This window comes from Erinaceus europaeus, chromosome 18, assembly GCF_950295315.1.
Source record: "Erinaceus europaeus chromosome 18, mEriEur2.1, whole genome shotgun sequence".
NCBI lineage: Eukaryota > Metazoa > Chordata > Mammalia > Eulipotyphla > Erinaceidae > Erinaceus > Erinaceus europaeus.
Genome location: NC_080179.1, coordinates 52,565,072 through 52,591,983, shown reverse-complemented (window position 1 = coordinate 52,591,983; position 26,912 = coordinate 52,565,072). Strand labels below are relative to the sequence as shown.

The following is a 26,912-nucleotide window of genomic DNA, read 5'->3' as shown; positions in this document are numbered from 1 at the left end:
ACGCTCCTACTTTCTGTAATAAAGCCTGTTAATAATTGTTGACTAGTTTCTGAGTTGCTTGTCAAATTTGTTGAGTGACTTACATACATCATTATTTCTCTTGTACCATCTTGTTATAAACCACAGACAATCTCACTGAAGTGAGGAAAATGCATCAGAACAAAGTTGACAGTATTTCCCTGTTCATATTTTCCATTCATAGGCATCTTCAAGTTGCCAAGATCTAAATAGGTATTCTGTGCTAGTAGTGCTAGGGTGCTAGCAGGCTAGGCACAGTGATTCTAAACTAAGGGTTTTAAATGAGGGGCAAAATTTAGAATTGTTCAGAGTTGTGCTTTAAGATATACTTTATAGGCATTTACATCTGTGTATGTAGTTTACATATGCTTTTTGAAAGGTTCATAGCAATATGTTGGTAAAGAACTATTTGAAAGTTATTTTATGTACTCATTTATATTATCTTATATTATCGTTCCTTACCATTATTATTATTTTTTAATTTATTAATTTATTTATTCCCTTTTGTTACCCTTGTTGTTTTATTGTTGTAGTTATTGATGTCGTCATTGTTGGATAGGGCAGAGAGAAATGGAGAAAGAACGGGAAGACAGAGAAGGGGAGAGAAAGACAGACACCTGCAGACCTGCTTCACCGCCTGTGAAGCAACTTCGCTGCAGGTGGGGAGCTGGGGGTTGAACCGGGATCCTTACGCTGGTCCTTGTGCTTTGCGCCAGATATGCTTAACCTGTTGTGCTACTGCCCGACTCCCCACCATTATTTTCTTAATTTTATAATATTATTTATTTATTTATTGGATAGAGATATCCAGAAGTCAAGAGGAAGGGGGAGGCAGAGAGGGAAAGAGACAGAGAGATACCTGCAGCACTGCTTCACTTGCAAAGCTTTCCCCCTGCAGGTGGGGGCTGGGGGCTCGAACCTGGATCCTTGAGCATTGCAACGTGTGCTTTCAACCAGGTGCACCACCACCTGGCCCCCAACATTATTTTTTAAAAACATATCTGTGTGTATATGTCCCTCTACTTATGTTGATGATAGTCTGTTAAAACTTACATTTGTTTCAAAGTTTCTGAAACTTCCCTTAGACTAATAAATTCTGTTATAATCTTGATAGTTACTCACTTTAACTGAGAGTAAATTTATTTTTGACTGGATCTCATGGAGCCCACAAATTAATTATTTATTGTAACTAACCAAGAAAAATAAAAGGAATGAGGAAATGCTTTAAGTATGGCAATATTTACGATAGCATATTACTAACATATAAAGACATTACAGAACAACATATCTCAGGATTATTAAAAATTACTTAAATTAACTTTTCAGGCAAACCAAATTATGTATTATACCCCCTCTTGTAATTCTATACAAAGTCAATGTTTGTGAAGAGAAGAACTAGGGGCTATAAATTAAGCCTTTCATAAGAACTGTTGTGTCTGCAGGGACTCTTTCTCCTTTGCATTTTTTGGCTTTTCAATGAATGAAGAATTTCTCAGCAAATTATTAATTACTCCTTCCTGCCTATAGAACTGAGTTCACTGTAGTTATGTAGGAGTCAATGGTATTCAAACTGCAGCTTTTGATGAAGTAATCAGCAGCTTCTGGGGCCTCTTTCAGCTGCCCTGGGCGTGCTTCACATGTAAACGACTGCCAAATGGATTCTTTCGACATTCCAGCCAATTAAAATACATTTAAAGTGCAGCTGGTGGAGAGGCAAGCCTTGAGATTGTATGGAGAACTCCAGGGCAGGGAGACACAAAACAAACTTTGTGAACTGGGCAGTTCAACCAGGCATTGGGGGGGTATTGGAGAAAGTCATAAAAAGAGACAGTCTTTAGCTTCTGTCAGAATCAGAGATGACACTTTGAGCACTACCTTAAAAGAAATAAAGAAGCATGTTTGTTAGGGTGTCAGTTTTCTTCCATTGCCTTTTGAAACTCTGTGTTGGCTGGGTGCCCAATGTGGTGCTGCATACAAATATTGACAGAACACAGCAGTGTTTGTTAAACCAGGGCTGTGGAAGCCAGTGATTAAAACTCTTGAAGGAAGATCTGAAAAACGCAGGAACTCTCAATAGCCTTAGGACATTGACCGAATGAAAGCGAAAGCAATGAGTGGGCTAAACTGAAATTCTTACCATCTCTTGTCTGCTATCCCTTTTCGGTAAGACAGACTTTTCTTTTCTTTTATTTCAAGGTCATGTTGTTGAAAAGGAGAATCCAGCATGCTAAGCACTCTGTTCCAGAACTCTGACTTGCAGAGCTCAGGATTTGCTTGTGATTTTTCTAGAGGACTTGAGGGGGTTGCACTGTGTAAATAGAGACAAGGCATTACCCAGCACGTGTAGCCAGCTGGCCGGTGCTTTTCCAGAATTCACAGTGAAATATTCTAAAGTGTTTGTCTCTGTTGATCTGTCCCAGTATTTGTTGTATGTGTCCAGGAGCTACAGAATTGATTCCTTTTAAGAACCAATCATTGCAATGTACATGCTTATTCAGCTTGTATTTATTATTTTGAACATTAACTGGTTCATTCTGCAAGCAAAAAAAAAAAAAGAACTATTTTCCTCTTGAGTTAATATTCAGTTAGAAACAAGCATTCTGTTACACTGAAGCAAATCCAAAATATTTAGAAATGTTTCGTTTGGTCTTGAGTTTCATTGCAGAACCTACTAACTTTGGCGCTTATTCTAAATCAGTGTTTTCTTATATTGTAAGAAGGCAGCTGTAGTTGTACTGTCTTTTTGGTTCTGCAAGTTTGATAAACACCTACCTCTGTGGGTCATACTCAGATGGTTCTCTTAAATTCTCGAGGATGCTAAAAGTGTGTCTGAGCAAGAATATTGATTATTGATCGTCAATTTACCAACTAAAGATACACAGAATTCCTGATTGTTCTCTATCTTAGCTTGTCGGTAAACCATTTGTGGCTTCAGTTTTGTTCATTGCAAACAGAATCTTGCACAGTTCATAGTGAAAGATCACGTTTCAGTGTCCTCAGCTCAGTTTAAAGTGTTTTATTATAAATCTTTAATGTGCCAGTAGCTCTGAGGCTATGCCAAGCTGAGACTTTCCAAAACTCTTCAAACTACCTGCTGCCAAGATAAATGGTGGTAGGCCCAGAAGGGATATTTTAAGGAAACTTGCAACAGCAAAGTTTTACTCATTAAATTTGTCATGTGTTGATGAAAGAAATTTTAAATGAAACGTATTTTTGGAAAAAAAAACTGCTTCAACTCTTTACCCTCTGTGAGAGACCTATAATGGTGGGAGTCTTATCTTCTTAAGTGTAATATGGCTATGCACCATGTTGGGGAAGAGAATGAGGCAGCCTACTGTGTAGGTATTGGGTCATGCTTATAAAATGGGGTCAATATGAAGGGAAACATGTAACACAGAAAGCTTTCCTGCCTGTGGCAGTATCTAAGCCCAGAGAAAAACAAAACTATACATGGGGTGGACTGTTTGTCCAATAACAGTCATTTTAGGTATATAAAATGCCAGAGAAGCAAGCCTTGATAGTAATAGAAGTATGTAGACAGAAATGTAACTTTGTGCAGGAGACAAATAGTGGGTATGCCTCTGAAAATTGAGCACTGGAAGTAAATTAACAACATGGAGAGCAATAGAAATCTGTGTTTATCTGCCAGGTCAGTTCCCATCAGGCTAGCAGGATGAGTAGTGTTATCAATTCTTGGGTATGTAGATAAAAAAGAGAGCCCTGCCTTTAACCAAAAATTCAGTAATGAAAGATGTCACTTATAAGAGTTGCTTTGAGGAAAGCATTGAATTGAAGCTAACTTGAGTTCTAATATCCTTTCTGATTAAGAGTCAGTAGACTTTAACAATTAACATTTAATAGGTCAAGAGTGAGAAAGTGGTTCAATTTAACTGATTTGCTTTTAGAGCTAATTATTATCGTATACTTTCTGTGGCCTAGAAAAGGCTTTGACAAACTATCATAGCCAAAGTCTTTATACAATGCATTTTAAATAAAGTTTTATTGAAAGTCATTCACACCGTTTGTTTACACTTTGTGTATGACTGTGCTTGTTCTTCTATAGCAAGATTAAGTAGGTGCACTAGAGATTCTATGAAACCTGAAACATTTGCTTTCTGGTCCTTTATAGGACAAAAAAGAAACAGCAATTAGATAATGGAGAATAATATTTTTCAAATTATCTGTGGTCAGGGAGGTGGCACAGTGGATAAAGTGTTGAACTGTCAAGCTATGAGGTCACGAGTTCAATGCCTGGCTGCACATGTACCAGAGTGATGTCTGGTTCTTTCTTTCTCTCCTCCTATCCCTCTCATTAATAAATAAATAAAATACTTTTTGAAAAAGAGAATTGTCAAATTATCTATGGTGATAGGTCATTAAGAATTATATTCTATTGTTAATATCATTATTATTTCAATCATACTTAAAATGATTTATTTATTAAAGATTCACTTTATTTGATAGGACAGAGAAAAACTGAGAAGGAAGAGGAGGTAGAGAGGAGGAGAGAGACACCTGAAGCTCTGCTCCATTGTTCATGAAGTTTCCCTCTGCAAGTGGGGCTGGGGGTTGAACCTGGGTCCTTGTATTTATTAATGTGTGTGCTCAACCATGTGCACCACTACTTGGCCCTTCAATATGTTATTAATGTAACTGGTAGTTTTATTAAATGTAATATAGATGTGAAGATTCCAAATTGTCCAAACAATTTCTAAATGTTTACTCTTAAGTTTTATATTTATCTCATTATGGGTGCTCAACAAATAGTTTGCAAATTGACACCAGTAAGGAAAATACATAAAAAAAAATCTGATAGTATTCTCTGGATCACAGTTTCCATTGAAAATTATTCACAAAGTGCCAAGGTCCTCTTAGATATGTACACCAAATCTAATCCAGCAGAATTTAATGACGAATGAGAAATCAGGAATAAAATTTTATTCTGGTTTTAGGTGACATTTAACATTCTATAGAAATAGTAGGCATAGCTTCTGAGATAATGTTCAAGATAACACAACAAAACCTACCTCTAAGTATCTGTTTCTATACAAAGATAAAAAGCAGAAGCTGGTCCTGGGTGGTAACTGCACCTGGTTGAGTACACATTACAGTGCACAGTTCCCAGGTTCAAGTCCCCAGTCCCCACACACAGGAGTAAAATTTTGTGAGTGGTGAAGCAGTTCTGCTGGTGTCTCTCTGTCTCTTTCCCTCTCTGTCACTGTTTTCTTCTCAATTTCTGGCTGTCTCTATTCAATAAATAAATAAATACAATAAAGGGGGCCAGGTGGTGGCGCACCTGGTTGAGCACACATGTTACAGTGCACAAGGACCCAGGTGCAAGTCCCTGGTCCCCACCTGCAAGGGGAAAGCTTCATGAGTGGTGAAGCAGGGCTGCAGGTCTCTCTCTCTTCCTATCTCCTCCCTCCCTCTTGATTTCTGGCTGTCTGTATTCAATAGTTAAATAAATATAATAAAAGTAAAATAAATAAATAAATACAATAAACTAAAACAGAAAAGAAAAAAAACAAATGTTTCCACTTCTAATCTTAGATCAAAACATCTCTGCCATCATATCATTTACTAAAATGAACACTCTTTGAAACACAGAAAGGTAGGGACAGAATATTGGAACCTTTGCTAAAAAGATTGCATGAGGGGACTGGGTGGTTGTGCACTGGGTTAAAAGCATATGGTACTAAGAACAAGGACCTGCACAAGGATCCTAGTTTGAGCCTCTTGCTCCCCACCTGCGGGGGGAGGGTCACTTCACTAGTGGTGAAGCAGGTCTGCAGCTGTCTGTTGTTTTTTTTTTATGTCCCTCTCTATCTTCCCCTCCCCTCTCAGTTTCTTCCTGTGGGGTCGTTTCACAAGCAGTGAAGCAAGTCTGCAGCTGTCTGTCTTTCTCTGTCCCTCTCTATCTTCCCCTTCCCTCTCAATTTCTCCCTGTCCTTAAAGAAAAAATGAGAAAAAAATGACCACAGGAGCAATGGATTTGTAGTGCAACCACTGAGCCCCAATGATAACCCTGGAGGCAAAAAAAAAGAAATCCAAACTTCTAGCAAGAACAGCAACCAAGAAAGACTGAAAATCATGATGCTTGAAACCATTGAGAAATAAGCTGCCTATATATTAGTTGGCAACTAAGATAGTTACACATTACAAAAACGTGATTTTTGAAGGTGGTCAAGAAAACCACTAACAAACACCAATAGCAACTAAAACGGTAACAATAGTAAACAGCAACAATAAACTACCATTGGATGAGATCTGATTTCCAGAGTTAATGCAAACAAACACAAAATTATGTTTCTATATTTGACTAAAAAAGAGTCATTCAGTAGAAATTATTGCTGAGGAAGTCAGTACACTGAATTTACTAGGCGAAGACTTTAAATCAGTGACCATAAATATGTTCAGGGAACTAAAGAAAATCATGTATCAAGTGAAATATGAAAGCAGTATTTCATCAAACAGAATGCCAATACATAGAAGTAATAAGAAGAAACCAAATAAAAATTTTGGAGCTGAAAAATATAATAAAATGAGTTCTCAAAAATTGTTAGTTAAATTACTTGAAAGAAGAACGGAATGAAAAAAATTACAGAGCCTTAAAAACTTATGAGGTCTCATCAAATGTGTCAGTATATATACAACGGAAATATGATAAAGAGAAAGAAACAAGGAAATTGAAAGAATATCTTAAGAAATAATGGCAAGCCCTCTCATATTTGATAAGAAACTTGAACATACATAGTTTAGGAAGCCCCATAAATTCCAGGGAAAAGAAACTCATAGTACTTCATTCAGATTTATCATCAAAATGTAAAACATTATCTTTAAAAAAGCTAAAAGGTGCATTATTATATATAAGGGTGCCTCAGCAGTAGTAAGAATAAGAATTTCAACAGAAATTATGAAAGCCAGTAGGTAGATGGATGGTAATATTCAGAGTACCAAAAGAAAAGGACTGTGAACCAAGAATTCTATATTTAGAAAATTATTCTTCAAAGATGAAGTAAAAGACTGGATAGTGGAAACTTATAGAGGAATTGCCATGGAGTAGTAGCAGACACATGTTGCTCCCCTGATCCGCTAGTTAAAGCAATGAAAATAATTTGGAAACCTGCCAATTTATAGCTGGAATTTCTTAAAAACTTTCATTAAGCCCCAGGTGAATGCAGGCTTATGTGATCAGTGGATGTAAAAGGGGGTAGGGATAGATTCTCAAAATGTAAGCTTGTCTTAGGGTCACCTGGTGCCATCTTGATAGGTGCACTGTGAAGCACAATGTTAGAGATAGGAAAGCCCAAAATTTATGGGTATCTAACCTATAAACTCAGGGTCAACAAGATCATGAACTGCTCACAGGACTCACCAGTGTTTAAGGAAAAACCTGGCCAAGAATGAAAGTCCTGTGATTGTTTCAGACACAGATTTGGGAGAGGGGAAAAACAGCAATAGGATAGGAAAATAAATCCTGGTCAACTTTCAGAGGTATGGCAAGGTATTAGCAGCTAATACCACTTTGTTCCTCTGATCAATTAGTTAAAGCAACAACAACAAAAGTTACCTGAAAACTTGCCAGTTTACAACTGTGGTTTTTTAAAATAACAGCCACAAATGTTTTTTTTCTCTTAATTTTTTATATTTATTTATTTTCCCTTTTGTTGCCCTTATTGTTTAATATTGTTGTGGTTATTGATGTTGTTGTTGTTGTTGGATAGGACAGAGAGAAATGGAGAAAGGAGGGGAAGACAGAGAGGGGGAGAGAAAGATAGACACCTGCAGAACTGCTTCACCGCCTGTGAAGTGACTCCCATATAGGTGGGGAGCTGGGGGCTTGAATCTGGATCCTTATGCTCGTCCTTGCGCTTTGCGCCACATGCGACTCCCCACAAGTAGTTTTTTTTTTCAACTACATACAAGATGCTGGGTTTTATACCCCAAACCCTATCAAAGGGACTTTCCAAAGTTAACCCTATCACCAAATAATGTGATGATAACAATAACTATCCATTGTCCTCTTGAACCCTAAGACAACAGGAACCTCACATTTCCACAAGTAGTTTTAAGCACATATATTAGTTGATCAAAAGGGGTCAGGTAGAGAGTCTTTGGCTTAATAAGTTTAATGGTAACTGGCACCATTTTGTTAAATTATTATACTGGCAGATTGTGAGAGGAAAAAAAGCAGGGACTTGGAGGCACTTAATTTGTAAACAGGAGCATCAGCATATTGAACTGCCCACAGGGATCACTAAGGTTAAGGGAAAAACCTGATGGAAAACTAAAAGTGCATGGGCTAATAGCAAGGAGACCTGAGATTGACATCACCAGCACTAAACTATCCTGGCAGCACATGGTTGAATTTCCTCTCCTTCACCACATATATAAACAGAAACCCAACACAGTAGACACAGCTTTACCTGCTGGCACGACAGGTGTTAAATGCGGAAGTTGAGAAATAGAACAGGGACAAAGATGCCAAAAACTATAAGACACTCTCAGATTTGGGGGAGGGGAAAAACAGCAACAACAATAAACAAAAAACAGAGATAGAGTTGAGAAAACTAATTCTGAAAGCAATTTAAGAAAGTAAACATATAGAAACTAGTTCAGGAACTCAGAGATCATCTCACCGAAGAGGTACAAAACACAGAAAAAACAAATTTCCAAACAGAGATAAAGGGGGTGAAGGACACTTTGAGTGCAGTTCAGGCTCAGGTGGCATACTTAGAAGTAGACTAATTAGGTGGAGATGAGAATATCTGTACTAGAAAACACAACCGCTACACACTTAATGAATTTAAAACTGTTGGAGAGGAAAGATGTGTGAAAAGTGAAGTACTTCTCTGAAATAGAATGACGATAGTCAACCTGCATTTGTTAATGATCATCGTAAATGTGCATCGCTTAAAATCATCAGTCAGAAGATTTAGAGTGAGTTAATGGATTAAAAAGCAATATCTATCTGTTCTGTCTCCAGGAAATACACATCTTAAAGAAATATAAATAGAAGCTCTAAGTGACAGGCAGGAAAACGTATTCCAACCCAATAATTTATAAGAAAAAAGGTAAAAAATAGAGATACCATGCTCCCCAACTTAAGTTTACACTACAGAGTGATAGTAATCAAAAAAATAGTATTGTATTAAAATAAAGGTGAACACTTGAATAAATTGAAGATAGTTGAGAGCCAAGAAATAACCCGCACACATACAGCCACATAACATAGGACAAATGGACCAGAATGATTCAGTGTTACAAAGAAGGGTGTCTTCAACAAATATTGCTGGGAAAATTGGACCCCCACACTAGAAAAATTAAACTAGACCACCACACATCAAAATCAAATCAAGGGAGTCAGGCGGTAGCACAGCGGGTTAAGCACATGTGGCACAAAGTGCAATGATCAATGTAAGGATCCCTGTTCGAGCCCCCAGCTCGCCACCTGCAGGGGAGTTGCTTCACAGGCGGTAAAGCAGGTCCGTAGGTGTCTTATCTTTCTCTCCCCCTCTCTGTCGTCCCCTCTTCTCTCCATTTCTCTCTGTCCTATCCAACAACAACAATAACTACACAATAAAACAAGGGCAAAAAAGTAATAAATAAATCAATATTAAAAATCAAATAAAAAAGCCTGAATATCTGTGCAGAAACTCAAAAAATGTATAAAAGGAAACACTGGTGAAACTCTGCAAGATCTTCAAGTCAAAGATGTATTTGGAGACTTAACCCCATGGGCAAGACAAATGAAAACAAGTGTAAATCAATGGGACTACATGAAACTAAAATGCTTCTACACATCAAAAACAAACTACACAAGGATAAGAAGGTAGCCCAGTAAATGGGAGAAGTTATTTGCATATAACACATCAGACAATCTGCTGTTACCAAACATATATAATGAATTTAATAGAACTATGGTGGTTAGGAACAGTGTGGAATTATTCCCCTGGTATCTCATAATTTTGTAAATATATATTAAATCACTTATAAAAATTAAAAATGTACAGAGAACTAGTATAGCTCCAGAACAGAATGGTGATGCCCACTATCACCATTACTATTCAACATAGTGTTGGAAGTTCTTGCCATAACAATCAGGCAGGAGCAAGGAATTAAAGGCATACAGATTAGAAGAGAAGAAGTCAAACTCTCCTTATTTGCAGATGACATGAGAGTATTCATAGAAAAACCTAAGGAATCCAGCAAGAAGCTATTGGAATTTATCAGGCAATACAGTAAGGTGTCAGGCTACAAAATTAACATTCAAAAGTCAGTGGCATTCCTCCATGCAAATACTAAGTTAGAAGAAGTTGAAATCCAGAAATCAGTTCCTTTTATTATAGCAACAAAACCAATAAAATATCTAGTACTAAACCTAACTGAAGAAGTGAAAGACTTGTATACTGAAAATCATGAGTCACTACTCAAGGAAATTGAAAAAAACACAAAGAAGTGGAAAGAGATTCCATGTTCATGGTTTGGAAGAATTAACATCATCAAAATGAATATACTACCCTGAGCCATATACAAATTTAATGCTATCCCCATCAAGATCCCAACCACAATTTTTTTGGAGAATAGAACAAGTGCTACAAATGTTTATCTGGAACCAGAAAAGACCTAGAATTGCCAAAACAATCTTGAGAAGAAAGAACAGAACCAGAAGTATCACTCTTCCAGATCTCAAATTGTATTATAGGGCCATTGTCATCAAAACTGCTTGGTACTGGAACACGAATAGACATACTGACCAGTGGAATAGAATTGAGAGTCCAGAAGTTAGACCCCACATCTGTGAACATCTCATCTTTGTCAAAGGTGCCCAGACTATTAAATGGGGAAAAAAAGAGTCTCTTCAACAAATGCTGTTGGAAAAAATGGGTTGAAACATGCAGGAGAATGAAACTGACCCACTATATTTCACCGAATACAAAAGTAAATTCCAAGTGGATTAAGGACTTTAGATCAGAAACTATCAGATACTTAGAGGAAAATATTGGCAGAACTCTTTTCCACATAAATTTTAAAGACATCTTCAATGAAACGAATCTAATTACAATGAAGACTAAGGCAAGCATAAACCTATGGGACTACATCAAATTAAAAAGCTTCTGCACAGCTAACAAAACTACTATCCAAACCAAGAGACCCCCTCACAGAAGGCTAGAAGATCTTTACATGCCATACATCAGACAAGAGGCTAATAACCAGAATATATAAAGAGCTTGTGAAACTCAACAAATAACCCCATCCAGAAAACAAATAACCCCATCCAAAAAAGGGGGGAGGACATAGAGAGAATATTCACCACAGAAGAGATCCAAAATGCTTAGAAACAGATGAAAAAAATGCTCCAAATCTCTGATTATCAGAGAAACGCAAATAAGGACAACAATGAGATACCACTTCACTCCCGTGAGAATGTCATACATAAGAAAAGGCAACAACAGCAAATTGTGGGGTGAAAGGAACCCTCCTACACTGCTGGTGGGAAGGTAAATTGATCCAACTTCTGTGGATAAAAGTCTGGAGAACTCTCAGAAGGCTAGAAATGGACCTACTCTATGATTCTGCAATTCCTCTACTGGGGATATATCCTAAGGAACCCAACACACCCATCCAAAAAGATCTGTGTACACATATATTCTTGGCAGCACAATTTGTAGTAGCCAAAACCTAGGAGCAACCCAGGTGTCCAACAACAGATGAGTGGCTGAGCAAGTTGTGGTATATATATATATACAATGGAATACTACTCAGCTATTAAAAAATGGTGACTTCACTGTTTTCAGCTGATCTTGGATGGACCTTGAAAAATTCATGTTAAGCTAAATAAGTCAGAAACAGGATGAATATGGATGATCTCACTCTCAGGCAGAAGTTGAAAACAAGATTAGAAAAGAAAACACAAGTAGAACCTGAACTAGGATTGGTGTATTTCACAAAAGTAAAACACTCTGGGGGTGGGGTGGGTGAGGAGAATACAGATCCAAGAAGGATGACAGAAGACCTAGCGGGGGGTTGTACTGTTATATGGAAAACTGGGAAATGTTATGCATGTACAAACTATTGTATTTACTGTTGAATGTAAAACATTAATTCCCCAGTTAAGAAATTTAAAAAAAGTCAAACTCTAGAATGAGAACATTAGGTAACTAAAAGGAATCCAAGACACATCACAAAAAATTTAATAAGCTTATAATATTTATCTCTTCCTGGAAAACTTAACAAAAACTTCACAATATTTTTTTTCCTTTTTAAGTGATGTTGTTGGCAAGCCTCTGACAAATAATAAAAACCTGAAAAAGAAAAAAAAAGAAGTAATGATTGTGTATACAAGTGAAAAAAATTAGATTATTAATTCAAATAGGTTATATTAGATAATTGAGATCAGACCAATTCTTTGTTATAAAATACAGTTTGTCATATTGGTGATTTAAAGAAATAATCAGAATCTTAAGCATAAAACATTTTTATTTAAAACAGATGCTACATCTGAATAGATATATTAAAAGTCTAAATGAGTAACCAACAAATTTACAAAGAAATATCTAAGCTACCTAAATATCTGGTTAATTGTATCAAACATTAAAAGAAGGACTAGAACTCATCTTCCATAAACACTCTAGACAATAAATGGAAAATACTTCTTAACCCATTCTGTGAGGCTAGTTTATTGATGCCAAAACCAGACAAAAGAATAAAAACAAAAGCTGTAGACCATTAAGACTTATAAATATAGACACTATAATCCTTAGCAAACCAAATCCAAAAACATATGACAAGGATTATACAGAATGACTAAGTAAAATGTGTCCTAGGGATACAAGATTTAATATACACATAAAAAGAAATCAGTGCAATGATATTATTAGAATAAAAGAAGAAAATAAGAAAATATTATCATCTCAGTATATGCATAAAATACATAACAGTAGTTAAGACCTTTTTATAATAGAAACTTTCCCAATAAACTATAATAGAAGTGAACTGCTTAAACCTGAAAATGTCATACAAAAAGCTAAAATTGAATATGCTGAATATGAAAGACCTTTCCCTTAAAAGAAGGAGCAAGATGTCTGTTTACTGTATATACAAGTTATAGTTGTGCCTAGGTTTAAGAGCAATTAGATGAGAAAACTATAGGGAACCCAGATTAGAACAAAGACCCAAAGCTTGATTTGCTGATATGATTTATTTGTAGAAAATTCTAAAGAATACATAAAAATAGACCTAAGTCAGCAAAGTAACAGGATGTTAAGATCAATTTACACAATTCAGTTGTATGTGTAACAATAAAAGTCAATAACTTGAAACTGAGATGAGGAAAAACTATTGAATTTACAATAGCATAAGAATTATTCTTCTTCTTCTAGCGTTTGCCAGCATAAGAATAAAATAAATTTAACAAAACATGTTATATTCTAAAATGATTAATTATATCTGAGTATAATTAAGACAATAATAAATGAAAATATATTCAGTGCACATGTATTAGAAGATGTATTACCTATGGCAGTAACCACTGTCAAATTTATCTAGAGAGTAAAGACTATCATCAACTTTTAAGCTGTTTGCCCTGGACTGGAGTTGGTGTATTGCACCGAAGTAAGAGACTCTGGGGTGGGTGGGGAAGAGAGTACAGGTCTTGGAAAAGGATGACAGAGGACCTAGTGGGAGTTGTATTTATGTGGAAAACTGAGAAATGTTATACATGTACAAACTGTTGTATTTACTGGTAACTGTAGAACATTAATCCCCCCAAAATATTTTTTAAAAATTAAGCTCTTTGTTTTTAAAAAGAATCTAACAAAATAATACTGATATTTCTATGGAAACTGTAGACAACTCAGAATTGCCAAAACAATCTTGTATTAATTATGTTTTTTATAAAGTTAATGGGATACAATTGGAAGCTTAAAATAATTCTTTAATTTATGATCATTTAATTTTTGACAAGGTACCAAGGTGAGTCATTGGAGAGGAAAATTAATCTTTTCAGCAAATGATTCTGGGGCAGATTGATGCCCACATATAAAAGACTCCTATCTGGCCTTTAATTCAGTCTTTTATGATAGCATGAGTAACTAATCTAAATATGAGATTTAAAACTTAGAACCTTTTTCTGTGCTGTGCCAGAGTCTTCTACATGCAAAATTTCACTGCTCTGACAAATTTTCATTCATTTTTTTTAGCTAGGTAGAGACAGAGGAGAGAGATCACAGCACTACTTCAACATCAGTGGATCATTTTATAGGTCCATTTCTAGTGTCCTGATTAATTTCCAGACAGCTTTCCACAATGGTTGGACGATTTTGCACTCCAACTAGCAGTGAAGAAGTATCCCTTTTTCATCACATCCCCTCCAACATTTTTCATTTCTGTCCTTTCTGATGTATGACATTCTCACAAGTGTAAAGTGTTATCTCACTGTTGTCTTTACTTGCATTTCTCTGATGAGTGATTTTGAGAACTTCATCATAGATCTGTTGGCCTTCTGGCTCTTCCTTAGTGAAATTTCTGCCCATATCTTCAACCTGCTTCCTAGTGGAGTTGCTTTCTTTTTGGTGCTATATTTGCTGAACCCTTTATTATATTTGGTTATTAGTCCTTTGTCTGATGAGTATTGCTTAAAGATCTTCTCCCATGCATTCTGGGTGTCTTTCTCTTTGAGTTGTGATATTCTTTGCTATTTGGAAGTTTTTCAGTTTGATGTATCCCCATTGATTTATTTTTGCTTTTGCTTTCTTTGCTGTTGGATTTGATCTACACCATGGAGTTGAAATAACATTCAGTGGCAAACATAATGCTAGAGAGAATCCCCAAATATGGAAGCTGAACAGTACACTATTAACAATTATTGGGTGAAATTAAAATGTTCCTGGAAACAAGTGAAAATAAAGACACAATCTATCAAACTATTTTGGACACTCCTAAAGCAGTACCAAATTTATAGCCATACAGGAACACATCAAGATACAAGAAAACACACAAGTAACCTGACTTTGTACCTGAAAGAGTTAAAAAAAAAAAAGAACAGTAGAAATCCAAAGCAAACAGATGGAGTGAAGTAACAAAAATTAGAGCAGAAATTAACAACATTGAATACAAAAGGACTATACAAAAGATAAACAATGCTAAACTGGATGAATTTTAAAAACATTATTGCTCAATTAAAGTCTATAAAACATAAAAGACCACATTTAATGTTATATTAATTTATTTATGTGAAATATTCACAATAGGTAAATCTATAGAGACAGAAAGTATATTGACAATTTCTAGGGGCTACATAAAAGTGAAATTGGGGTATTATTTATAATTATTATGACATTTCTTTTTGAACTAATATTATGGAATCAGTGATAGGAACATCATCAGCTTAATAACAGTAATTCTCATATTACCTCCTAATCATATCTTGACAGGAACACTAACAACTTATTTCAGAAATAAAAACATATCACTGCTCTTAAAGCCCTTGCTAATGTCCTAAAACAAGAGGTACAAAGTTGTTCCTAAACAAAGATATATTTCCAAAATAAGAGAAAATATTGTCAAAGATTGTATTTGCTTGATTTACAAACTTAGAATATTTGGCATATTACATGTGGACTTCAATTTTCACTCTTGTCTCAGGGTCAAAACTTAGTAAAGTGTGCTATATAATTACTCTGGGTTCTTCCCTGGCATTCTGTTAATAACAGATTTATTGAGATACAATGGAATTCACCTTTTCAAAGAGCACAACTCATTAGTTCCTAGTATATATGCAGATTTTTGCAGTCACCACCTCTATTCTAATTCCCTAGTATTAGTCCAAAAAGAAATTCCATACCAATTACAAGTCACACCCTAATTTCATATTTATGTAGTCCCTAGAAACCATCAATCTACTTTCTGTCTTTTAAAAAATTTTTTTTTAAATTTATATATTGGATAGAGACAGAAATTGAGAAGGATGGGGAAGGTAACAGAGAAGAGATACAGGGAGACACCTGCAGCCCTGCTTCACCACTTTGGGGCTTTCCTCCTACAGATGGGGACCAGGGGCTTGAACCTGGGTCCTTGCACACTAGTGTGTGTGCTTAACGAGGTGTGCCACCACCTGGCCCCTATGTTCTGTCTTTATATATTTACCTATTCTGAAAATTTCACATAAATGAAATAATATGAAATGTAGTCTTTTGTATTTTTCTCTAATTGAGCAATAATGTTTTTAAAATTTATCCAATTTAGATTTATTTATCTTTTGTAAGGTCCTTTTGTCTTCAATGTTGTTCATTTATGTTCTAATTTTTGTTATTTCATTCCATCCTGCCTCTGTGGTTTGTGGAGAGATGTTTGATGAAAGCCTAGTAGCTCTACATTTGTATGTCACTTCTTTCCTTAGCAACCTATAGTATTTTCCCTTATCACTGAGTTTTGACAGTTTGACAATGATGTGCCTTGGAGTTGGTCATTATACATTCAGAAACATGGCTGCATGCTCTGTTCCCTGGATATTTTTTTTAAATTTTCTATTTAAGAAAGGATTAATGAACAAAAACATAAGGTAGGAGGGGTACAACTCCACACAATTCCCACCACCCAATCTCCATAACCCACCCCCTCCCATGATAGCTTTCCCATTCTCTAGCCCTCTGGGAGCATGGACCCAGGGTCATTGAGGGTTGCAGAAGGTAGAAGGTCTGGCTTCTGTAATTGCTTCCCCACTGAACATGGGCGTTGACTGGTCGGTCCATACTCCCAGTCTGCCTCTCTCTTTCCCTAGTAAGGTGTGTCTCTGGGGAAGCTGAGCTCCTGGACACATTGGTGGGGTCTTCAATCTAGGGAAGCCTGGCCAGCATCCTGGTAGCATCTGGAACCTGGTGATTGAAAAGAGAGTTAACATACAAAGCCAAACAATTTGTTGAGCAGTCATGGATCCCAAGCTTGGAATAGTGGAGAGGAAGTGTTAGGGAGGTACTCACTGCAAACTCTAGTGTACTACTGCTTTCAGGTATATATTTTGCAGTAGTTTATGGATACGTGTGCGCATAAGCTCTCTCTCACAGAAACTGGTGTATATCTAGGTTATGGGACTTTGTTAAAAAGTGAACTACCTGAGATGAAATTAGAGTGTACTATAAAAGGAAAGGTCTCACCCGAGTAATGAAGTTGAAGGGTTGTCATTCCACACGTGAAGTCTCTGGACACAGTCTGAAGTGAAGCATGTTGAGGTGGCAATCGATGTGTTGGTTAGGTTGTGATCGGCGGATGCAATATTATTTGGTTTGGATTGGGAGAGGCATACAGGAAAGTGGGCCCTATCCAAGGGTTCCAGGACTGGGGGAAGTAGGGACTCTATAGTGGAGATGTGAGGTTCCTGCTGTCTTAGGGTTCCAAAAGACAATGGATAGTTAATGTTATCATCACATTATTTGGTAATTGGGTTAACTTTGAAAAGTCCTTTTGTTATGATTTGCTGTACAGTATCCAATATCTTGTATATAACTGTGCTATTGGATGCTTCTAATCTACTTGGTCTAGGCTTTCGAGAGAGTCCACATATCAAATACACAGCCTATATATTAAAAGGATTCAGTTTGTGTTTTGAGAAACTTTGAGACATACAATTGATTTTCCCCCTCTCATATTAATTAACTACTGATTTATATGTCTACATTTTGCTAGGAGTGTACATAACCACCATTCCCACCACCAAAGGATTGTGAACCATCCCTCCCGCCCAATCTCACCCCCACTGGCCCAGGAAGCTGCATGTCTACCCGTCACCACTGGGTTTTTACTTTGGTGTCCTACTTACAATTTGCTCAGGTCCTGCTTTTAGTTTCCCTTTCAGATCTTCTTAGTCAGCTTCTGTTGATGAGTGGGATCATCCCATACTCATCTTAACCTTTCTGACTTAGTTCACTTAACATAATTCCTTCTAGTTCTGTCCAAGATGGGTCAGAGAAGGTAGGCTCATTGTTTTTCATAGCTGCATAGTATTCCATTGTGTATATATACCACAGCTTTCTCAGCCACTCATCTGTTGTTGGGCACCTGGGTTGCTTCCAGGTTTTAGCTATTATGAATTGTGCTGCTATGAACGTAGGAGTACACACCTCTTTTTGGTTGAGTGTTATGGAGTCCTTGGGGTACAACCCCAGGAGAGGAATTACTGGATCATATGGAAGGTCCATGTCTAGCCTTGTGAGAGTTTCCCAGACTGCTCTCCACAGAGGCTGTACCAATTTACATTCCCACCAGCAATGTAAAAGAGTTCCTCTGTCCCCACATCCTCTCCAGCATTTGTTGCTGCTGTCCTTTTTGATGTATGCCATTCTTACAGGAGTGAGGTGATATCTTAGTGTTGTCTTAATTTGCATTTCTCTGACAATCAGTGACCTAGAGCAGTTTTTCATATGTTTGTTAGCCTTTTGGATCTCCTCTGAGGTGAATGTTTTGTTCATATCCTCTGCCCATTTTTGGATGGGGTCATTTGCTTTTTTGGTGCTAAGTTTGCTGAGCTCTTTATATATTTTGGAGATTAGTTTCTTGTCTGATGTCTGGCATGTGAAGATCTTCTCCCATTCTGTGAGGGGTCTCTCTGTTTGTTTAATAGTTTCTTTGGATGTGCAGAAGCTTTTCAATTTGATGTAGTCCCATTGGTTTGTTTCTGCTTTAGTCTTCCTTGCAATTGGGTTAGATTCATCAAAGATGTCCTTGAGGTGTAGGTGGGAAAGTGTTTTACCAATGTTTTCCTCTAAGTATTTGATTGTTTCTGGTCTGACATCTAGGTCTTTGATCCATTTGGAGTTGATTTTTGTTTCTGGTGAGATAAAGTGGTTCAATTTCTTTCTTCTGCATGTTTCAACCCAGTTTTCCCAGCACCATTTATTGAAGAGAGCCTCCTTTTTCCATTTAATCCTTTGGGCCCCCTTATCAAAGATTAGATGCCCATAGGTGTTGGGATTTACTTCTGGGCTTTCAATTCTGTTCCACTGGTCTGTGTGCCTATTTTTGTTCCAGTACCATGCTGTTTTGATGATGATGGCTTTATAATATAGTTTAAGGTCTGGGAGTGTGATGCCTCCATTTCTGTTTCTTTTCCTTAAGATGGTTTTGGCAATTCTAGGTGTTTTCAGGTTCCAGATAAATGATTGTAGTGTTTGTTCTATTCTCTTAAAGAAGCTTGGTGGAACTTTGATGAGTATTGCATTAAATTTGTATATTGCTCTGGGGAGAATATTCATTTTGATGATATTTATTCTTCCAATACATGAGCATGGGATATCTTTCCATTTCTTGGTATCACTTTCTATTTCCTTGAGTAGCGACTCATAGTTTTCAGCATACAAGTCTTTCACTTCTTTGGTCAACTTTATTCCTAGGTATTTGATTGATTTTGCTGAAACAGTAAATGGAAGTGTTTTCTGGATTTCTTCTTCTTCAGATTTAGTGTTTGCATAAAGAAATGCCACTGATTTTTGTACATTGATTTTGTAGCCTGATACCTTGCTATATTGCCTAATAACTTCCAGTAATTTTCTACTGGATTCTTTAGGTCTTTCTATGTATACTATCATATCATCTGCAAATAGTGAGAGCTTGACTTCTTCCATTCCAATCTGTATTCCTTTGATTTCTTTCTCTTGCCTGATTGCTATGGCAAGAACTTCCAATACTATGTTGAAGAGTAACGGTGACAGTGGTCATCCCTGTCTAGTCCCTGATCTGAGGGGGAATGCTTTCAACTTCTGTCCATTGAGTATGATGTTGGCTGTAGGTTTGCTATATATAGACTCCACTATCTTGAGGAATTTCCCATCTATTCCCATTTTTTGTAGAGTTTTGAGCACGAATGGGTGTTGGATTTTGTCAAAGGCTTTCTCTGCATGTATTGAGATAATCATGTGGTTTTTGGCTTTGCTTTTATTGATGTGGTGAATGACATTGATTGACTTAACGGATGTTGAACCAGCCTTGCATTCCTGGGATGAATCCCACTTGGTCATGATGAACAATCTTTTTGATGTGTTGCTGTATCCGGTTGGCCAAGATCTTGTTTAATATTTTGACATCTATGTTCATCAGAGATATTGGTCTGTAGTTTTCCTTTTTTGTTCTGTCCCTATCAGCTTTTGGTATCAGGGTGATGTTGGCTTCATAAAAGGTGGAAGGGAGTATTCCTATTTCTTCAATCTTATGGAATAGCTTAATAAGTATGGGTATTAACTGTTTCCTGAAAGTTGTAGAATTCATTTGTGAAGCCATCTGGTCCAGGACTTTTGTTGTTGGGGAGATTCTTAATAATGGTTTCAATTTCTTTGTCTGTGATTGGTGCATTTAGATTTTGTAGTTCTTCTTGGTTCAGTTTTGGAAGTGCATAGGTTTCTAGGAATTGTTCCATTTCTTCCAGATTCTCTAGCTTGATGGCAAATAGTTCTTTATAGAAGTTTCGCAGGATTCTCTGGATTTCTGTGGTGTCAGTTGTGATATCTCCTCCATCGTTTACAATTCTATTAATTTGAGTCTTCTTTTTTTTTTTTTGTTTGGTGAGTCTGGCTAGGGGTTTGTCAATTTTGTTTAATCTTTCAAAGAACCAACATTTGGCTTCATTGATCTTTTGTATGGTTCTTTTATTTTCGATGTTGTTTATTTCTGCTCGAACTTTAGTGATTTCTGTCCTTCTGGTTGCTTTAGGGTTCCTTTGTTCCTCTTCCTCTAAGTCCTTGAGGTGTGCAGTAAGGTCGTTCATTTGAGCTTCTTCTTGTTGTTTAATATGTGATTGTATGGCTATAAATTTCCCTCTCAGTACTGCTTTAGCTTTGTCCCAAATATTTTGATAGGTTGTGTCTTCATTTTCATTAGTTGTGTCTTCATTTTCATTAGGAACATTTGAATTTCCTGTTTGAGTGAGTCTCTGACCTAGTGGTTCTTAAGGAGCATGTTGTTTAGTTTCCAAATTCTGTGTCTTTTAATAATTTTCCGTTTGTTGTTAAATGTTAGTTTTACTCCACTGTGGTCTGAGAAGATACTTGGGATGATTTCAATGCTCTTGAATTTATTGATGCTGTCTTTGTGGCCTAACATGTGGTCTATCCTTGAGTATGTGTTATGTGGATTTGAAAAGAAGGTGTATTCCAGTTTTTTGGGGTGGAGGAGTCTGAAAATGTCCAAGAGGTCTAGTGTGTCGATCTCTTCATTCAATTCTCTTGTATCTTTATTGGTTCTCTGCTTTGTTGATCTGTCTAAGTGTGAGAGTAGGGTATTGAAGTCTCCCACTATTATTGTATTACTATTGATGTATTTTTGAAATGCTTTCAGTAGATGCTTAATGTATTTAAATGGTCCCTCGTTGGGTGCATAGATGTTAATAATTGTCAAGTCTTCTTGGCTGATTGATCCTCTAATCATTATGTGATGTCCTTGCCTATCTTTTATTACTTTATTTAATTTAAAATCTATCGTATCTGATATGAGAATGGCTGTTCCTTCCCTTTTTTGTGGTCTATTAGCCTGTATGATAGTTTTCCATCCTTTCACTTTAAGTCTGTGTTTATCTTGTTGTGGCAGATGGGATTCTTGCAAGCAGCATATGGTTGGGTTATGTTTTCTGATCCATCCCCCCACCCTGTGCCTTTTTATGGGTGAGTTTAAGCCATTGACATTTATTGATATTATGGATTTAATGTATTGTAGTGCCATTGTTCTAAAAAAATTTGTTTGCTCTGATATATTGCAAGTATTATAGTGATGTTCTTGTTTATAAGAGGTCTTTTAGTACCTCTTTCAGGGCCGGCTTGGTGATGGTTGCCTCCTTTAACTGTTGTTTATCTAAGAAGGTTTTGATCCCTCCATCTAGTCTGAATGAAAGTCTAGCAGGATATATTATCCTTGGTTGAAACCCTTTTTCATTCAGGGCTCGATAGATATCTTGCCACTCCTTTCTGGCTTTTAGACTTTGAGTGGAGAAGTCTGCAGATAATCTGATGGGTTTTCCCTTGTATGTCACTTTTTGTTTCTCTCTTGCAGCCTTTAGGATCCTTTCTTTATCCTTACTTCTTCTCATTGTGAATATGATGTGTCTTGGTGTCTTCAGGTCTGGGTTGATTCTGTTTGGTACTCTCTGGGCCTCTTGAACCTTGATATCCTTTCTGTTATTCAGGTCTGGGAAGTTTTCTTGTATTATTTCCTCTAGAATGTTTGCTTCCCCTTCCTCTCTTTCTTCCTCTGGCAGGCCAATTATACGAATGTTACTTCTTTTGAGATCATCCCATATGTCTCTGTTGTTGTTTTCAGTGTCTCTAAATCTCTTTTTAAGCTCTTTCACTTCTTTCTTTGTTTTCTCTAACTCATCCTCTGTCTGACTAATTCTGTTTTCTGCTTCTGTTAGTCTGCTTTCCCTTGCCTCAGCTTCTTTCTTCATTACAGCTTTTTCAGCTTTCAGTTCTCTAATTGCCTCAAGATAATCAGTATTTTCCTTGGGGGTCTCAACTGTTGTTTCCCTAATACTGCCATTCCTTTCCTCCAATGTTGTTTTCATTTCTGTGATTAATAAGTTCATTATTGCTTGCATACTTATCTATGGTTACTTCTGGCTGATTTATAATTTCTTCTGGGCTCTTGTCTTCATTCATTGGAGTAGCAGTTTTATTTGTTTTTGATCTACCCATTTTTTTATTTATGTGTTTCTCTCTTTTTTTATGCTCTGTTGTTCCTCAGTTGTTGTGTCTTGAGTACAAGTAACACTGTACTAAATACCTTTATGACAATTGCACTCACCAACCTCCAGAATTACAGTAGCAACTGAAGTAAGTATTGAAGTAGTTTAATCGTTACCAGTTAGCCAAACAATTTCTGCAGTCCGTGAAAAAATAGTCCAGTGAAGAAAGAGAAAAGAAAGAGAGGATAGCAAGAATAGACAGTTATGCAAATCTACTATCCACCGTATATTCTAGTGGTAACAAGAGGGGAAAGGGAACTAGAGCAGAGATACACACATAGAGAGTCCGCTCTAAGTCAGATTTCTTCCCCAAAGTAATTCACAAATTCAGAAAGGCAGAGAATAAGGAAGAAGTGTATGACAAGATTAAAAAAAAAAAGAGAGAGAGAGAGAAAAGGGATAAGATAAGAAAAAGAGTTGTAATTAAAGAGCAGTGCAAGGAACTTCCCAAATGTGTATCAGTGAATTCAAAAAAGCACCCTGTTTGGTGGTGTGGGGTATCCTGCTAGGAGCTGGTCCCCAGGGGACTGCTTATGGCGGGGGCGGGGGGGAGGCGGTATGCTTGAAAATTAAAAGGAAGAAAAAAGAAGTTTTCCCCCTACTCTAATTCTTAACCCAAATTAAGTTATAGTCATCTCCTTGTCACCGCTATGACACCTTATTGGCTGGCTTGCTAAAGGCAGAAAATCCTACTGTTTCCAGGAGATGTGTTTGGAGCTCAGCGGCTAGCAGCTTCTCGGTCCGCCATCTTCCGGGAAACTGCCTCCCTCCAGACTTTTTTAAAGGATTTCTCGAAAATGAAAACTAGCTCCAAGTCCTTTGATCCAATGAGAGCTATACTTAAGAAGTCTTTGGATCCGCCCTCAGGGTCGCGGTGGTCCCTGGAGACTCCCAAGAGAAAGCCCCCGAGCTACAGTGCTCCCTCCAGATCCTCTGCTGGCTGCCCAGCAGCGCTCTGCAACCAGCGGAGGAGCCGCCTTCCCGGGCGGAGGGCCTTGCCCGGCGCCCCCTGGGAAGTCTGGAGCCCCGCTAGTCCGTGCCACCTTTACTCTAATTCTTAACCCAAATTAAATTATAGTCACCTCTCTGGTGACTATAATTATTGACTGGCCTGCTAAAGGCAGAAAATCCTACCCTTTCCAGATGTGATCAGAGCACACGCTGCTAGCAGCTTCTCAGTCCGCCATCTTCAGAATCCTGTTCCCTGGATAATTATGTTTTGAGGAGTGCCCAGGTGCTAGCGTACCTCACCCACCACAAAGTTGCCATTTCCAAACTCAAGGGTATTGGGACCCCAATATTTTCCTCTTCTCTTCTTCCCGTTTTTGGATCTGTTGACAGATCACAGTTTTTTAAAAATGTTTTCCCTGCTTAGCATATAACTATTTTAAATATTAATATTGATTTAGGAACCTTTTAATATGAAAGAACTTTAAGTTTGTGGTTTGTGATTTATGAGACATATTTTGACACATAAATGATCAAATTCAGTTTCTGTTTCGCTGGTAATTCAATTGCTTCATTTTGATTCTCAGTATTTGCTCTTAGACACTTAGGAAAATATCCTGCTTTCGTCTTCTGACCCATCTTAGCTAGGGCTGGGGAACATCCATCCCTCTAGTCCAATATGGCTCATGAAATTATGTGGTCTGGCTTAGTCAAGTCAACCCAAGGTTTTTTTTATAACAACATGAAGTTTTAATGTTTAGGTTAATTATTTTGCATAAATTGCAATTATGTTATAAATATCCAAATGGCCATTGAATGTAAAGAGGTTTTCCCATCTTTATTTAAGTCATCTAGCCCTGCTCTGGGTTTTTCTTACATTTTCTTTGAGATTGAAGGGAAGAATCTAAGAGGGCATTCCCAAGTTTACCCCTAGAACATTCTCTATATAAATACTACTAGTGAGCACTGAGGAATGACCCTCAGGGCTTGGGAAGAAAGATGTGCTTTAATTAAGTTACATTTCTTACTTTAATTATTGTCTAGACTAGATTTTTTCTTTGCAAGACTGTAAATGTATGGGTGGTGGTTTGGTGATATTAATCATTCGGGTTTTCTTTGTCTCTGGAGAATCTAGAAGGTGCCAAGGAAAGTTGCAAATATGTATGAACAGTGGCACAACTCACTATTTTAAATCTGAAAAACTGATTAAGCATTTGACCACTTAAAAGAAACATTTATTTTCATGACCAGGTATTTGCAGACACATGTTCTAATTCTACATAAGTATTACAAGAAAAGTAAAGTGTACACACACACACACACACACACACACACACACACAACATTTAGATACATCATTGGGAGGTATCTTAAATTTGGAGATATTTCTGTCATGGGGCTAATTTATAACACATCAGTATGTCCTGTTTTCTACTATATTGTTTTTTACTAATGATTCTTTATAAAGTCTTTGCAATTCTTGTGGCCAATTTATTATGTTTAAGTGAATAATAAAAATACTGAGAGGTTAGGTCATAAGAAAATCAGAATCCAATTAATACAAGGGGTGGTGGTGGTGGTGTGCATTTTCTCAGCAACTTTTAAGGTGCATTTGACTAAAGGAGTAAAAACCAAGAGACAATCGTTTGGGCCTTTGGAGGTAATGATGACAGGTGAAACACATGAACTCAACCTAAAGTTTCTGTGGAAAATATAAGAATTAGTATAAAAGAATATATCAGTCCAGTGGCTTTGGGAAAGAAGAATTCTTTGTACTAATTCAGCTAGAAGCACCTTCATACCATATTTGGAGCACTTACTATATATATATATATATATATATATATATATATATATATGTATGTATGTATATATATACATATATATAGTCTTATTTAATTTTATTTGTAATATTAATACTTTAATTTTTTTTACCAGGTCACTACTTAGCTCTGGATTATAATGATGCAGGGAATTGAACCTGGAGCTTCAGAACTTTAGGCATAAGAATCTCTTTGCATAAGCATGATGCTATCTATCCCCACCAGTTATTAACATTCTGTTATTCAGTGATTCTTGGTGTACTCATGTACTTGTGCAACCATGATTGCTGTATGATTTTTAGCACATTTTTACCACCCCACAAAAGAAACTATTAACACTCTGTTTATGAAATTAATTAGCTGATTAATTAATGCCACTGTGGTCATTGCTAGGGTTCAGTGCTTGCATAGTTCTACCATTTCCAGTGGCCAGTTTTTATTTTTCTTTACTTTTGATAGAGGTTGAGAGAAAGATAAAGGGGGAAAGTGAGAAGGGATAGACTGACAAAGGGAAGTAGGATGAACTTAAAAAATTGAGTTGTGTTTTATATATATATGGCACAAACCTGTTTAAGGGACTACTACTATTCAGGCTGAGATAGTTTCAGGAGACAGAAGAGCGAGCATACTAACTGGTATGAGACAAATTTAGTTAATTTTGAAGCAGTAGATGATAGGCTCTCTTGGTCAAAGGCTGTAAGTCCAGTACATAGAGGCCACCACAGAGCCTCTTTGTAGACACTGTGAGTGAGCCTTATTTTTCCCTAGCTTGTATATCAGTATACCTGGATGAAACAGGTAGGAGTATCTGATTTACTAACTGAATTTTCAAGGGGCTGAGGGACTCTATATCAACCATATAATACATGGTGAGGATGTGCCCCCAATAATAGATGTGAGTGGATTCTAGGAATGCACACACCTAGTGTATTGGATAAACTACTTTTTCTGACATTACACTGCATTCCTTGTGCTGTAGAGTCACAGACCCAAACTGGCTTCATCTTATTTTTAGACTTCTCGGTACTTCACACGATTTCCCCTCCTAATGAAATTAGAAATTCCTGTTGTACCTAAACATGAATTATCAGGATGTGTTTTCAAATTGCTGATAATCCCATGGATCTTCCAATGATCGCATCATAATCCACATGTAGATTCTTATTTATCAGTTTGTAATTTTAAACCTAATTTTACTTTCTGCCCAAAATGGTTCTAAGGACCCTGCCTCAGCAGCAGTAGCAGCAGCAGAGCAGCAGCAGCCTAATTTAGATGAAGAGCTGAGGATGGCTGGAGATAGATGCGCTCTATTAGGAGAGGACTGTAGAACAAGTTATAGCTTCTGTATAGTCCGTATGCTTTTATTAATGATACTTTCATTTTGAACTTTCCGACTCTTTAAG

At 36.9% G+C, this 26,912-nt stretch overlaps 1 protein-coding gene across 1 annotated transcript in view; it reads left to right on the top strand.

Annotated features, from left to right (window-relative positions):
* The first annotated feature begins 1,324 nt into the window (after nt 1-1,324).
* NCKAP5 (NCK associated protein 5) overlaps nt 1,325-26,912 on the top strand; it is a 1,079,978-nt gene continuing 1,054,390 nt past the window's right edge. The window contains 1 exon segment of the mRNA XM_060178101.1: nt 1,325-2,181. The gene's annotated coding sequence lies outside the window, so the exon portion shown is untranslated.